This window comes from Mus musculus, chromosome 11, assembly GCF_000001635.26.
Source record: "Mus musculus strain C57BL/6J chromosome 11, GRCm38.p6 C57BL/6J".
Taxonomy (NCBI): domain Eukaryota; kingdom Metazoa; phylum Chordata; class Mammalia; order Rodentia; family Muridae; genus Mus; species Mus musculus.
The window spans coordinates 114,250,278-114,261,870 of NC_000077.6; the positions used below are offsets into that span (position 1 = coordinate 114,250,278).

The 11,593-nt window shown below is 49.1% G+C and overlaps 1 long non-coding RNA gene across 2 annotated transcripts; it reads left to right on the top strand.

The window, feature by feature from the left end:
- Nucleotides 1-1,565: 1,565 nt before the first annotated feature.
- On the top strand, nt 1,566-3,395 carry Gm11691 (predicted gene 11691). Of its 2 annotated transcripts, NR_167695.1 has the most exons (3): nt 1,566-1,837; nt 2,465-2,575; nt 2,752-3,395. It is a non-coding gene; the product is annotated as a predicted gene 11691 (long non-coding RNA). The 2 variants fall into 2 exon arrangements; NR_167694.1 differs by having other exon boundaries at nt 2,465-3,395.
- Nucleotides 3,396-11,593: the final 8,198 nt, after the last annotated feature.

Below are 11,593 nucleotides of genomic sequence, written 5' to 3' on the forward strand. Positions count from 1 at the left end.
GATAACCCTGAACTTCTGGGATTACAAATGTGCCTCGTCCTGCCTCGCTTATGTGATGCTGGGAGTCCAACCCAAGTCTTTATACACATTGTACAAGCACTCTAGCAATATGGCTACACTGCCGGCCTTAAGATGATTCATATGGACATGAGATTTGGGGTTCATAAGTACTTTCTATGAGAGCATATACTTCTCCACGACCAACCTAAAAGTCGGCATGCTCCTCTACCCCCACCCCAGCACTGTATCTCTGCCAGAGCTGCAGGCTGCCTGGAATATGTCATTTCTACATGGTGGGGAGGACCATGGCACCTACATGCCTTCTGTCCATCACAGAAGCACGGAAGACTGATGCTGTCTCAGAACTGCTCACATCACACATCATCCCTCAGCCTTCTCCTCCCTTTGAACTTCCTCCCCTTAAGATCACCGAACCTCAGTTTCCTTATTTGCTAAGTAGCACCAAATAGCGCATTTTGTTCTGTGAATGTTCCTACTTCTCCCTGCTTCTGCACTGCAGGCCCCTGGGCGGGCACACCAGACTGATCGCCCTCCTTGGCCTTTCATTAGGAACTTCTGGAAAGCTAGTCTATCCCCAGTGAGGGTGGGTGTGAGGTGAAGGCATTAGAGCAGAGCTCAGAACCCCCCAGACCGCTGACCCTAGTCCCAAGCTGCACATAAAATCCCATCAAGAGACACAACCAATGAGTCCCTCTGTTCTCCCTGATGGAGAGACACTAATAGAATGAGCCAGGCAGAAATAGAGATAATGCAAGCAGACCCATCTCTCAACCTGGCTTTCAGACTGTTTGAACAATGTACATGTCCCCAACCTCCCAAAAGTGTGGATTTCCCCCAGGAATCTCAAGTCCAGAGAAGAAAAAGCATCAGTCAGAGGGGAAACCTGGAAAGAGACTTCACACAGCTCCACTAACAACTTCTCAAACCACCTTACAGGAGGAGACTAAAGCCCAGGCAATGGCAGGTCTGTGCTATGCAGATCCTTGCCCAGACATTTAAACTTTAATCTCGCTTCTAGACCCTGAAGACAGACTTGAGGGATTTTTGGAATCTGTCTGTTTTCTCTTCCCAATATGGACACATTGAATAAAACTCCTTTTTCTACTTTGCACTATTAATTTTGCTCTTTTAGTTGCCATATTGAGCATAAGTGACTGGACCTGGCTTGGCGCACAGGTTGTGACCCCCAAGTTTGATAACAGTACCTCGAGTTTCTTCAGGAAGGAAGGAGTGTATAACCGAAGAAAGGTCTACAATAGTTTCAACAGGAGATAGGGATGACCATATCCCAACATAATTCTCAACATAGTTAATTCTATTAGAGGCACAGGAATGACAAGATTTGGGGATACAACATACCCCCCAAACTGTCTAGAAATCCAGTGAAGGAAAGTCATCAAACAGCCTGCACCGTCCCGGATAGGCCTGCAGGTGGCGCTGCACATGATCCTGGGACACCAAGGCCAACCCAGAAAAAAAAAAAAAAAAAATCATACCTGTTGCTCCCACAATGCCTCTCAGGCAGGCCAAGCACCCTCATTAGCATAAATTGACTTCCTGTGCCTGACCTGCAGGTGGCGGCCATTCTGTTTCCTGGCCATGGCTTCACTAATTTAGGCCTGCTGGGCTCACGGGAAGCCCTTCAAAAAAACGACTCCTTTCAGATTAACATGTAAAATTTAATTACGGAGGTCCAGGCTGAGATGATGTCTAAAGCCATTTACTAAGCCCGGCGGCCTCCCCGTCCTGGGGCTAAGGAGGCCGAAGCAGAGCTTTGATCATTAACCGCTGAGAAAATCTCAGCTTGCATATTAAGGTCAGGAAATTATCCCTTCACTTTTCTCAGTAAATGGCTTGCGTGGTGCACAGGGTGCAAAAAGCGATTCGGAACCTCTGAGAGGGAAGCCGGGACGCCCAGGAGCTGTGGGTCCGGGTCTTTATGACTAAGTCCCCATCCCTAGCAAAATCCAGTAACTAAAGAAAAGCCACAGGAACAAGGCAGACAAAGCCCTCTCCCTAAGGAGCTTGAACAAAGATGGCTAGGTAGACAGGCACCACACCAATGCACTCTTTCCTCGGGGGACCTTCCCGGAAGCCCTCCCATGGGAGGTGGCACTTGAGGGTTTTCTTGCAAGTAAAAATGCTAGTGGGTGCAGGAGCCAGTGAGCCAGAGAAGCGGAGTTTTGTAGGTCATAGTTTCTTGGTCCACCTCAGTTCTCTCTGGAAGATTCCCTCTAATCGACTGGCTCTACATGGAGGAGGGGGTTGGCAATTATCTCCCTGCACACTAGATGGGGTGTTCCTTCAGACTTCCACAAGCAGAGAGGAAATGCCATTTCGAGCCAGAGCCTTCAACTGCAGGAGAGTACCCGCACGACCCATATCCCAAACATCCCACAGCTGGTGCCCAGATCTCAAGGCCCAGTTTTTCTCTTCCCCACAGAGAAGTGGCAGCGCTTTTAACCCCTTTGGGATGAGGACAGCGGAGATGGAGACAGCCAAACGGATGTAGAACCTCCTATGAACTTCAAGAGAACATTTCCGGGAGGAGCAGGTTGTGGCTTCCTAGGAGACCTTGGGCCTGGCTTTGCCTATAATCACATTTCCCCTCCCGGGAAGGAGGGCTGGGGGGGGGGGGCGGCAGGGAGGAGGGGCTTAAACTCTACGGGCACAAACTTCTGGGACTTCTACCACCTTTGAAGCCTGTTGTAAGGCTGTCTTTCCACACAGGGCCCAGCTCTGGTTTTAATGATCAGAAGGCCTGAAAGGGCTGTCTTCTCACCCGGATGGGCCCTTGGCAGACTCCTGGCCTGCCTTCCACAGCTCTCTGTCCTATCAGGTGGGGAAGGCAGTTCTGATGGCCAGTTTTTCCTGTGCCCTGGGTTGGGGGCAGCAGGGTGGGGAGAGGTATCAGGTATTTGCTCCCAGTTGGTTAGAAAACATATAAGAAGATGCCTGTTTTAGCACTATCAGGTGGCCCGCAACTGCCCCACTGCCATTTTAGGATTGCCAAGATAGCTTTTATAAGCAGAGAAAGCTACATTTGACTCTTTCAGGGAGTCTGGGCACTGCACTACTCCTCGCCAGACCTCTGGTGTACTAAAGATCTAAACATTTTCTCTTTTAGAAGCTTCAAGCCTTCTTTCCCTGTGTTAGAATTTAATTAAGCCCAGGACTACCTGGTCTGTAAGGAATTACCTCTGCTGCCGCCCCAGGGGTCCTCAATTTTAGTTCCAGGACCCATGGAATGAATACTGACAACACCCCCACTCCCACCCCAAACCAGCTGGCTACCTTGTTTGGGGGTTGAGAGACAGCGCAAACGGAAATATACCCAGCCTCCTAAAAGGGTGATTAAACATTTAAAATATCAAGGAGTGGTGTATGAAAACAAACAGGCACACTTCTGAGGCAGGGGGCACTGTGGGATGCCCAAGTGTCGTCTGTCCCCCCCCCCCCCCGCCCTCTCCCCCAGGACCTGTTCCTGGAGCCTTCAGGGAGTCCGGTCTTCTGAGGGCAAGCTGGCTTTGCCTTTGGTGCCCCTCCAGTCCCTCCTAGGACCCCAGGCCAGACTTACAGAGGGCAGAGCCTGCTGGGAATGAAGAGGGGCAGGCAGCTCCCTGCCTTCTTGAAGAAAGAAGTCACTGAGGAGCCAGGAAATGAGGGGAAGGTAGGGCAGAGACATGGGGTCCTCCCTGCTTCAGCCTTTCCTGGAAGGAACCCGGGGTCAATGTGCCGGGAGGTTTCCAAGCAATTATGAGAAGGAAGCAGCAGAGAAGCCTTTAGTTTTCTAGACATGTTCGGCAGAGCCTCCGGAGCCTGCCTTCTCGCCCCTTTTCTCATGATCTTTCATCTGAAGACAGCTATACTGACCCTCACCCCACGCAAGGAACGGGTGCAGACAGGGCTCCGTTTGAGAGAGTTGACAGTCACTTAGAGTCCGGGCCAGGACAAGGGAAGACACAGCATGGCATGAAACTGTCACCAAAGGTGCTAGCTGCCAAGGAGCGGGGTCCTACCCTGTCACCTTTGCTATTGGTGATGGCTGAGGAGTGCAGAGGTCTTGGAAGATGAAAATGGCCTAAAATTTATGAGGGTGATAGTTATTCATTGAAACACCAATAGCAACTGGGCCAGTGGAGTCTAGGCTTAGAAATGGCAGCTCAGTGAAGTTGCTGTTTAAAACAGCAAAGGAGATGAAGCTGCCCTATGCTGGCTCTATCTCACCTGCAGGTGTTCTGGTGCCACGAGGACATCTGGTGACCTCTTCTGCCTCAGCTGCCTTCTGCACTGAGAAGACAGCCCTCACCCAAGACACAGAGGGCATCTGATGGCATCCAAGAGTAGATCCCAGCTTGCCTTCCCAGAACTAAACCTCTAGCCTCACCTCTCCTCTGCCCAAGTGCCCAGCCTTTCCCAAGGCATTGTTCAAGGGAAGAGAGGCTCTGGGAAGGCTCAGCTGGATGTTTAGGGGGACGCACAGCACGCCAGTCTCTCCTATCCTGTGAATGGCACCGTTAGAACTCAGCACTCTGTCTGGCTCTCCACCCTGTAGAGTTGCGTCATCTGTACCTTGTTGTATGAAACCACTCCTGACCACTGCAGACCTTGAGCACTGCTGCCCCCGCCCCCAAGCCTCACATCTCAGAAGTCAGATCTGTACCCACCCTTCACAGACCCCATGCCTCTGTTTTTGTCATATCTCGCATAATTTACCGCTTAAGCAGGTGGCTGTGGAGTGTGCTAGCGGATGGCTCTGAGAGCATTCAGACACTGTGATTTTCGGGGCTGTTTCTGGAACTTCCAGCATCCCTACCAAGTCACTAACAGTGAGGTGAGAACTTCTTGCTCTTCCCTCCCACCCAGTCTCTGGGAAGCTCTGGGCTCCTGCTCCGTGAACTTGCTTGTTCTAGAAGCTTTGTGCAAGTGGGATCATGATGACCGATCACTGCCCCTGACTTATTTTACTTGGCATGATGGTTTTGTGTGTGTGTGTGTGTGTGTGTGTGTGTGTGTGTGTGTGGTGCGCATGCACATGCGTGTGGTTTTCGTACTGTGTGGGCACATGTGTGTGGAGGCCAGATATTGATGTGTTTCTTCTTTGATCGCTCTCCACCTTACCTAATTGAGGCAGAGTCTCTCACTAGAACCCAGAATGTGCCAATTTTGCTAGTCCAGCTAATCGGCTTGTTCTGAAAGAGTCCCCCTGCCCCCCATCTCCCTGCTCTGATTACTGGAATCACAGGCCATCACATCCTCTCAGACCAGCATCTACACAGGTGCTGGGCATCCAAACTCTGGTCCCCAAGTTTGCATGGCAAGCACTTTATCCACTAAGGCATCTCCCCAGCCTGGCTTGATGTTTTTTAGTGAGAGTAAGATCCCCCTAGCTGGACAGTTCCCATTTTGTTGGTCTCTTCATCCATTGCTTACACTGCCTCCAGCCAATAGCTGTTCTTCCCCCTTCTTGCTGCCTATTCGAGGGGTCGCCCACCGTTTGCCTTCAGTAGGCTTTGTAGCCCCCTCTCTGCCTCCCCTCCTTTACAGAATTTATGGAATGTCTCTCTATATTGAAGGAATTTATTGCAATGACTTACAATCTGTAGTTCGATCAACCCAACACTGGGCAGCTGCGAATGGGAAATCCAAGAAGCTAATAGTTGCTCAGTCCCATGAGGCTAGTTGTCTCAGCTGGTCTTCTGTGTAAGCTGGAATCCTGGAGAAGTAGGTTCCACAGGTGTGTTGGCTAGTACGAGCATTCTTCCATGTCCTTTTGTGTGACATTAGAGCTGTTTCTGGAACCTTATCATCCTTACCAATTCACTAACAGAGGTTGGAGCTTCTGTGGCCCAGATTGAAGGTGAGTACCACCATGCATGGATTTGGAACTTGCTTTGTCCAAGGCTGACCTCTGAACTCAGAGGTCTCCTTGCCTCAGTCTCCTGGGATTAAAGGCATGTATTACCTTGCCTGGGCCTAAGCTTTTCATGGCCACTGTCCCTCAAGACCTCCCTGTCAAGATCTAGGTCAGAAGCCTGAGTCTTTCAGCCTCAAGATCCAGATCACAGGTGAGCCCTCCATTTCTGGATTGTATCTCATTCCAGATGTAGTCAAGTTGACAACCAGGAATAGCCATCACAATACATTATTAACATTGTCGGTATAGGGCATTTACACCAGCGGAGAAAGAGACTCCATACCTCCTACACCCTTGCCCCTTTCCAATCTGAAGCCATTACTCATCAGCTCGCCACAGTGGAGTCTCAGGTTCTAGACAGAACAACAACAGAATGGCAGGCTCTCAGGTAGTCTTTTGTTTGGGCATCCCTTCACTTAACCTGTTTGGCTCATGTTTCAAAAAACGTCAGAACTTTATTCCTTTTCCTAGCTAAATAATATTCCCTTCTACTGGGTAGGAGGGACAGACCATGTGTTCCATATCCACCTGGTAGAGATTTGTTGTATGCCTGTTTTAGGGCTACTCCAAGCAATGACACTGTAAACGTCCACATGCAAGGTGTTCTAGATATACTTCTTTCATTTCCTAGAGCAGACATTGCTGTGTCTTCTATAGTGGCTCCATATCTAACCATCTGAAGATGGGTACAGAAACAGTTGAAAGAAAGTTGTTGGGGCAGCAGAAAAGGTGTTGTGGGTGGCAGCCTCACCAGCCAGGACAGAGATAGGTCTAGATGGGGTTGGAACCCAGCAAGCAGGCTCTTGTGAGACACTGGGATACTTTGTGTCTTATTCTAAGAGCAGTGAAAAGTCACTGAAGGTTCTTGAAAGAAAGAAAAGAACGTGGTTTGAAGTTCCTCATGAAAACATTGCATCAACCTGAGTGTGGTAGTACACACCACACACCTTTAGTCCTAGAATTTGAGACAGAGGCCGGTGGATCTCCCTGAGTTCAAGGACAGCCTGGTCTACATAGTGAGTTCAAAGACAAGCAGGAAAGGGGGCGGGGCAGGGGAGAAAGAGAGGAAGGAGAGTAGTCAGGGCAGACAGTCTGCCACATCTTCTACTCACTCCACCTGCTGTATAACTTCATCTGAGTCTCCGTTGGTCACTGTAACAAGATACCACAGCCTAGAAACTTCTAGTAACTGGGTGTGATTCTCTCAGAGCCCTGGAGGCTCCAGGCTGGAGTGATGGTGCAGTCAGGGCCACAGCCCTCTGAAGGTTCTGGAACAGGGGTCCTCCCTGCCTCTCTGTGTCACATCTGTTTTTGCTTCTGCTATGTGTGGGCTCTCTCTGGAGCTGCATACCCGGTTTCTTTTCTTCTTAGGAGGGCTGTGGTACTAGCTATTGGGTTCTGGCACCCCTTTACTCTAGCATGCCTGCACATTCACCAAGCACAAGGATGGAGGCTTCATTCCCTCAAAAGATCATGTTCTGGGGTTCCAAACCAACACAAGCTGGAGGACGCTCTTCGGTCTGTTCTTCACCTCCTTCCCCTAGAGCCCCCACTTCTTGTTTCCATCTCCCACTTCACCATTTCCCTTGGTGCCTTGGCAAGCTGTGCTCAGGGGTGCATGGTGCCTTACCCATGATCTCAGCTACTGAGGAGGCTGCTGCGGCAGGATCCCATGAGCCAGGAGTTCCCCGAGGCCAGTGCTGTTGACTTAATGCAGTTCCCCGATTGGTGGGAAAGTTCTCCCACACAGCCTTCCTGTGAGCTGTGCTCTGCTCTGCCTAGAGTCCCAGGGACTTGGCAGTGTTGTTGACGGTGCCTCCTCAGCGCTGACAGCTCTTAAGAAGCGGATACAGGCACCTTTGTGTCAGGGATGCTGTTGTCTGGTGGGGATTCTGAGGACATGGGTTGGTGATTCCATGCTGTAGTCTCCCAAAAGAGCAAGCCCCCAAAGTCTCTCCAAACTGTCTTCCTGGCAATTCAGAGTCCCCTCCTATGTACTGGAGACAGGCTTGGATCTTTGGAGAGAGCAGGAGTCCAGGTTAGCCCAGGCCACTTGAACTGGAGGTGAGAAAGATGCCCCTAGGAGCTCAGGCGACACCCAGCACTGTCTCTTAGCCACCCTGCCTTCCTGGGCTTTGCTCAGACAGAGCTGACATGGCCTAAGTCCAGCCGGATGCGGTGAGGAATATGTGGTGAGGAAAGGCTGTTGCAAGGGAGGCAGCTGTGAGAGCGACGACACCTCGTGCAAGCTCTCTCAGGAGCCTGTGCCGAAATAGAACCAGCGGGCTGTGGCAGGCTGGTGTCTGGCATCCGATGGCTGCTCTTTGATTTGAAGGTAAATGCCAATAGTGGATTGGGAGCTGAGAAAAAAAGCAGCTCTCCTCCAGTCCACCTTCCTGGCCCCTCCCCCTGATCCAAAGAAGTGGAGTCTGTGTCCCCCTGTCTGGGTGTCTCATAACTGCTGCAGACCCAGACACTCAGGTAAGCCAAGTCCAAAGTCAAGCTGTCATTGGGGTCATGAGGCTCCAGTGGTGACCCTATCCCATGCCTCTCTCCAGCTTCAGAAGGCAGCTGCCATCTTTGTCGCTCCTTGGCTGTGGCTGTTATTACTTCAAGCCCCCACTTTGCATCTCCAATCTCTGACTTCCCTTCCTGTAAGGGAAGCTGTTATAGTTCAATCTTATCTGAAGTCTAGGACCACTAACTGCAGATTCACATTCCTCCTTCAAAGACCCTGTTTCCAAGTCAAGTCACATTCTAGGGGTTTTGGATGGTCATGGATGCTGGGGAGGGGCCATTGAACCCGTGAAGCTGCTCCTGAGTCAGAACCGCCCTTTATCTTGCTATGGCCAATGGCATATGTCCATTCTAAAGAAGATCTGGGAGTTTCCATTCCCTTTGATAATGTTTTCACACAGTATAGTTTGGTCATAGTCTGTCCCCACCCCCAACGTCCTCCCAGGTCCTCCACACCTCCCTACCCACTCAACTTCATGAACACTCTTTCCCCCAATAAGAAAAAAAAAAAAAGACCACCCCAAGTCAACACAAAATATAGAAAACCACCAAACCATAACAACAACAAAAGGCGCACACACAAAACTATAAATTCCATTCTGTGTTGGCTAACTTGCTCCTGAGCATAAGGCCTGCCCAGGAGTGTGGTTTGATTGATATACCCAGTGCCACTCTGTTAGAGAAAACGGATTTTCCCTCTCCTATCAGGTATCAATTACAAATAGCTCCTTAGTAAGGGGTAGGATTTTGTGTCTACTTCTTCTCCGTGCTGGGATTTTGTCTGGTTATAATAGGAAGGTCTTGTGCATACTGTCACAGTCTTTGTGAGGTCACCTTACAGTGTCTGAATACACTGTTTCCTTGAGGTCACCTCAGGCTCTTACTTCTGTCTTCTCTTCCTCATAGACCCAGGCTCAGGGAGGAGTTTGCTTAAAAACACCTATTTGGGGCCGAGTGCTCCAAAGTCTCTTGCTGTTTGTGTATTGTCTGGCTTTGTGTGTCTCTCTGCTAATTACCAATTACTACAAAAAGAAGTCTCTCTGATGAGGCTTGAGCAGTACACTGATCTATGAAGATAGCAATATGCCATTGGTAGCCATTTTTATCCCTATGTTCTAAAGAAAAATTGTGGTAGTTTTTTTCTAGGGCCCATGGTCTACCTGATCTCAGATTCTTGGCCTCATTAACCATGTCTGGTGTCAGTTTCAGCTCATGCCCTGCACCTTGTTATCCAATCAAACAGCGGTGTGTTGCTTCCATAACATTCATGCCACTGTTGTAGGTCACAGGGCTCAAAGCTGGTAACCCTGATTGATTGATTGATTGATTGACAAGTACTTTTCTCCTCTTCCAGCACTACGGTGGCTAGTCCGTACAGACGAACCCTCTAGTTGAGCACCAATGTAATTCTTCCACATTTGATGACATATGTGATGTCCTCAGCTATAGGGTCATGGAGGATCACCAACACCACTGACTATAGCCTGCAATGTTTGGGAGGGTGGTCTATGGATCCCCTTTGGCCAATAACTCAACAAGATAAGACCCATTCCTGGCACTGGGGTTTTTTCTTGGTGGTATTTGATGTCTATAATAGGAGACATTGTCTCTCCTATTATATGGGAACTCCATTTAAATTCTTTTCATATGTGTATGTATTTTAAGAAGCTTTTATGGTGGTAAGTTTCCACATGGCTCTTCAAAAGGCCTTTAGTGTTAGTTGTCTCTGCCTGTATTCTCCCCCACCCCCTCCCCGTTTAATCTTCCTGTTTTAATTTCCCCTTTATCCCTTTATAACACTGTGGTCTATTTCCCTTTCTTTAAAAGATCCCTTCCTCCTCTCCAGTCCCTTATGAAATACCTTGCCTCCATAGATATTCTAAGCAAAACACCGGAATCTAAAGCTTAAAAGTGAAATCTACATATAAGAGAAAATATACAGTGTTTGTCTTTTGGGTCAGAAAGGGCGATGCTTCCACCTTCATCCTTTTACCTAAGAATTTTATATATCTTAAACAGCTGAATATTCCATGTTGTAAATGCATGTCAATTATCCTGCAGTTAAGAAGCTTCCATTCTTACAGCCGAACTCTGACAGGACCTGGGGACAAATTTGAGTTAGCCCATGGATGACCAGACCCTATCCCAGAAAGCTCCAATGTTACCCACCTATTGCCTCCAAATTGGCATGTTTGCCCCCGGAGGGAGGAGAGAGGCTCCGGAGGTTCTAGAAATTCATAAAGTCACAAAACTGACAAGGCCCCTTCTCATAGGAGGTTATAGGAACAGCAAACAATTGCTGAGGTGACTCTCCATTCAGCTGAGCAGCCTGAAAGTCCACAGGGAAGTCCAGGGAAGCAGCTTTCACGAATGGTCATTCACACTGGGTGGGTGGGGTGATGCAGTCATGTTTGGGTCCCCATGTTCCACTAAGGAACCCCCAAAACCCCACAGGCTCACCAAGCTGGATGTGAGTATGAATCATTCCTTCAGTCTGTCATTGATTTCCTATCTGAGGTGAACAGATATTTGTTCACGACTCCCTAGGACAAGTCACATGCTACCTGGTCATTCTGCCAACAAAGGACAGGCCAGCCTCCAGTGCCCAGTGTCTCAACCACCCAGCAACTGTATAAATGAACTCAGCTTGTCTTGGTAGAATGTTCCAGATCAGCTGAGCCCACAGTGTCACAGTTGATAAATGGCTGCTTTAAGCCACTAAGTTTGGGGCTGTTTGTTATGTAGCGGTAGGTGACTGATTCACTTGACATGAGTGTTTCAGGGCTAATGGGGGAAGAAGATGCCATTTAGGTGACCTAGCTGGGTGTAACAAAGCCCCGTGGTTTATGCAGAGCATGTCATGCGTGCGCTGGCTGTCTAGATATCTGAGCAACGAAGCTACTGAATTCAGCAGTATCCACGCAGCTGTGGATCTCCAACCTCCTTCCATAATCCTTTGAAATAGAGCAGTGCACACAGAGGCGTCTAATAAAGGTATGGTATTAGTGTTGCTGCTACTAATGGATGATTAGAACCATAGACACCCAGCTACAGAAAGTACAAGCAATTCCCACCCCCATCCCAAGGATCTTCTACCAAGGTCTGGAAAAGAAGCACTCATCAGTATCAATCACACAG